This window comes from Mandrillus leucophaeus, unplaced genomic scaffold (genome assembly GCF_000951045.1).
Source record: "Mandrillus leucophaeus isolate KB7577 unplaced genomic scaffold, Mleu.le_1.0 Scaffold1287, whole genome shotgun sequence".
In the NCBI taxonomy this organism is placed as follows: domain Eukaryota; kingdom Metazoa; phylum Chordata; class Mammalia; order Primates; family Cercopithecidae; genus Mandrillus; species Mandrillus leucophaeus.
This window is the reverse complement of record NW_012101240.1, coordinates 1-4,512: the sequence shown is the minus strand read 5'-3', so window position 1 is coordinate 4,512 and position 4,512 is coordinate 1. Positions and strand designations below refer to the sequence as shown.

Below are 4,512 nucleotides of genomic sequence, written 5' to 3'. Positions count from 1 at the left end.
GTTCATGGGGCAGAGAAAGAAAAAGCTTTTAATTCAAGCAGGTTGTGGAGCAATTTCTTGCTAGAGAAATTTGCATAACTAAATGAGAGCCAAGTGCTAATATCCAAGACAGTGGGAGAAGACCTTGAAGACATTTTAGAGGTCTTTGCCGCAGCCCCTCCCATCACAGGTCCAGAGGCCTAGAAGAGAAGAATGGCTTCATGTGCCTGGCCCGGGACCCTGTTTCCCTTTACAGCATCAAAACACAGCTCACCACATCTTAGCCACTCAGGCTCCAGCCTCATCTCAAAGGGGGCCCAGGTACAGCTCTGGACATAGTTCCAGAAGGTGCAAGCTATAAGCCTTGGCAGCTTCCACATGGTTTTAAGCATGTGGGTGCACAATGTGCAAGAGTTGAGGCCTGGGAGCCTCTGCCTAGATTTCAGAGGATGTATGGAAAAGCCTAGGTGCCCAGGCAGAAGGCTGTTACAAGACTGGATCCCCCACAGAGAACCTCTACTAAGGCATTGCCAAGGGAAAATTTGGAGTTAGAGCTCACACACAGAGTCCTCACTGGGGCACTGCCTAGTAGAGTTGTGAGAAGGAAGCCACTATCCTTCAGACCCCAGAATGGTAGATCCTAGTATCTATCAATGGCTTGCACCCTCAACCTGGGAAAGCAACTAGCATTTAACTTCAACCCACTGGAGCAGGCCTAGGGGCTGAACCCTGAAAACCACAGGAATGGAGCTGCCCAAATCCTTGGGAACCCACCCTTTGCATCAGTATGCCCTGGATATGGGACATTGAGCCAAATAAGATTATTTTGGAGCTTTAAGATTGAATAATTTCCCTGCTCGGTTTTGAAATTTCATGGGGCCTGTAGCCCCTTTCTTTCTTTTTTTTTTTCTGAAGGAAAATTTGTATTTTAATTATTTTTATGTATAGAAAACTCAACAGTGTACATTTAACCCAGTTTAGTGGCAAGTTCTTTAGCCTTTGCCTTTTTGAGCTTGGCGATACCAGCCACAGACTTGGGACCCAGGACATTGCCGCCCCAGTGACGGCGGATCTCATCGTATCTGTCGTTGTAATTGGTCCTGATAGCTTCCACCAGCTTAGCCAAAGCGCCTTTGTCTTCCGAGTTCACTTGTGTGAAGGTGACAGTGGTGCAGGTCTTCCTGTGGACTAGACGTCCCAGTCTTGCCTTCCCCTTGATAATGCAGTAAGGGACCCCCATTTTATGACACAGGGCAGGCGAGAAGACAACCAGCTCGATGGGATCCACGTCGTGTGCAATCACCACCAGCTGAGCTTTCTTGTTCTCCACCAAGGTGGTGATGGTGTTAACTCCTGCTGGAAGGACAGGTGGTCTCTTAGTGGGGACGTCCCCTTTGCCAGCAACTTTATTCTCAGCCCGGGCCAACAACCTCTGCTTCTTCTCTTGCTTTGTCTCTGGTCTGTACTTGTGGGCCAACTTAAGCAGCTGAGTAGCTGTTTGGCAGTCCAGGGCCTGGGTGAACTGGTTAATAGCAGGAGGCACTTTTAGCCGCTTAGAGAGGATGGCTCTCTTCTGCTGCAACCTGATATAGTGAGGCCATTTCACAAAGCGGGTGAGGTCTCTTTTGGGCTGGATGTCCTGTCCAATGCCAAAATTCTTAGGTCTTTTCTCAAACAGGGGATTCACCACTTTCTTGGCCTTCGGCTTTTTCATGACAGCAGGGGCCAGAGCCACCTTCTTTCCCTTGGCCTTCTTTCCTTTCAGCATCTTGGGCGGCGGGAGTAGAGCTGTATTTGGCTGATTTCTCCCTTTTGGAATGGGAATATTTACCCACTGCCTACTCCCACTGTATATTGGAAGTAAATAACTTGTGTGTGTGTGTTTTTTTTTATTTTACAGGCTTATAGCTGGAAGGGACTTGTCTTGTCTCAGATGAGACTTTGAACTTTGGACTTTTAAGTTAATGCAGGAATGAGTGAAGAGTTTTGGGGACCATTGGAAAGTCATGATTGTGTTTTGCAATGTAAGAAGGTCATAAGATTTGGGAGGGGCCGGGGCAGAATGATGTAGTTTGGATATTTGTCAACACCCAAATCTCATATCAAATTGTAATCCCCAATGCCAGAGGTGGGGCCTGGTGGGAGGTGTTTGGATCATGGGGTCAGATTCCTCATGGCTTAGTGCTGTATTTGTGATAGTAAGTTCTCATGAGATTTTGTCATTTAAAAATGTGTGGCACCTCCTTTCATGACTTTCTTTCACTCTTACTCCTGTTATTGCCATGTGATATGACTGCTCACCCATGCCTCTCATCATAATCAGAAGCTTCCTGAGGACTCCCCAGAAGCAGATGGCATTAAACTTCCTGTACTGCCTGCAGAACTATGAGCCAATTAAATATCTTTTCTTATAAATTAACTAGTCTCAAGTTTTTTTATATAGCAGTGCAAGAATGACCTGATAAACTTACTTGTTCACTTTTGCTTATTTTTCTTGAATGTTTGAAGTATTATTTTAATAAATTTTGCTCACTTTCATGTCATTTAAGGCATTTAAGATATGATTTCTTTTAGTATTGTCAGTTTGGGATGTTATTTAAGTCAGTTTTCAAATATGTTCAGAAATAGAAGTTTAGTTTTATTCTTATGAATGTGGATATATAATTTTTGAATCATTTATTGAACAGACTGTATTTCCTCCAGTGTACATTCTTGGAATCTTTGTAAAAAAATAATTTCACTGTAGGTATGTGATTTTTATTTCTGGTCTCTCTTTTGTTCCATGGTCCATGTGTCCAATTTTATGTTGGTACTATGCTGCTTGGATTATTAAATCTTTGTAGTATAGTAGTGTGATGTCACCAGCTTTGTTTTTTTTTGTTGTTGTTGTTGTCATTTTAGGATTTTTTTCTATTTCTGTGAAGAATTTCATTTATATTTTGATATCAAATCAAATAGGGATTCCATAAAATCTGTAAATTGCTTTGGGTAGTATGGTCATTCTAATAATATTAATTCTTTCCATTCATGAATGTAAGATATCTTTTCATTTCTCTGTCTTCTTCAATTTCTGTCATCAATATTTTATAGTATTCAGTGTAAAGATCTTTCACCTACTTGTTTAAGTTTATTCCTAGGTATCTTATTTACTTATTTATTTTGAAATCTATTTCAAATACAAATAGATTTCCTATTGACATTGGAATTATTTTCTTGATTTTTTTCAGATTGTTTGCTACTAGTGTACAGAAATGATTCTGATGTTTGTATGTTGGTTTAATATTCTGCAACTTTACTGACTTTGTTTATTAGTTCTGATAGATTTTTGTCAAAATCTTTAGGGTGTTTTCTCTATAAGATCATGTCATCTGCAAACAGGAACAATTTGACTTCTTTTTTTTCCAATTAGGATTTCTTTTATTCCTCCTCTTGTCTAATTGTTCTGGCGAGGACTTCCTCTACTGCACTGAATAGAAGTGTTAATAGTGGGCATCATATTCTTATTCATGATCTTACAAAGAAACCTTCAGCTTTTTCCATTCAGTGTGATATCATCTGTGGGTTTGTCATATATGGTCATTACTTTGTTGAGATAATACCTTCTATACCTTATTGAGAATTTTTAAATGATAAAGTAGTATTAAATTTTGTCAAATGCTTTTTATATATGTATTGAAATGATCATATGGTTTTGTCTTTCTTCTTTTTAATGTGATGTATCACACTTTTTTGTGTGTGTATGTTGAACTATCCTTGCATTCCTAGATGAATTCCATTTGATCATAGTAAATGATCTTTTTAATGAGTGGTTGAATTCAGTTTGCTAGTATATTGTTGAGAATGTTTGCATCTGTTTGTCAGGGATATTGGCCTGCAGCTTTTTCTTGTGTTGTTGTGTTCTAATTTATTTTTTGGAATCAGAATATTGCTTGCCTTGTAACGTTAGTTTGGAAGTATTTATTCAACTTTTTTCTGAAATAATTTGAGAAAAATTGGGACTAGATCTTTTTTAAATGTTTGGTATAATTCAGCAGTGAAGCTGTCAGTTCCTAATTTTTTTTTTTTTTTTTTTTTGTAGGGGAGATGGAAGACTTTTTGTTATGGATTAAATTTCCTCACACAATAGTAATTTGTTCGGATTTTCCATTTTTAAATAATTCAATTTTAATAGGTTGTGTGTCTCTAGGAATTTATTCATTTCTTCTGTGCTTTCAAATTTATTAGTATATAGTTTACATTAGTCTTCCATGATCCTTTGTATTTCTGTAATGCCAGTTTTAATGTTTTCTATTTCATCTCTGATTTTATTTATTTGGGTCTTCTCTTCCTTTTATTTAAAGTTACTGTACCTAAAGTTCTATAGTGTTCATCTTTTCTTTTTATTTATTTATTATTTATTTATTTATTTATTATTATTATTATACTTTAAGTTCTAGGGACATGTGCATAACGTGCAGGTTTGTTACATATGTATATTTGTGCCACGTTGGTGTGCTGCACCCATCAACTCGTCAGCACCCATCAACTCGTCAT

At 38.3% G+C, this 4,512-nt stretch overlaps 1 pseudogene across 1 annotated transcript; it reads right to left on the bottom strand.

Annotated features, from left to right (window-relative positions):
• Positions 1-889: 889 nt before the first annotated feature.
• On the bottom strand, positions 890-1,747 carry LOC105533788 (annotated as a pseudogene). The gene has a single exon (XR_001005170.1). The product of XR_001005170.1 is annotated as a 60S ribosomal protein L7a pseudogene (transcript).
• Between the last annotated feature and the right edge of the window lie 2,765 nt (positions 1,748-4,512).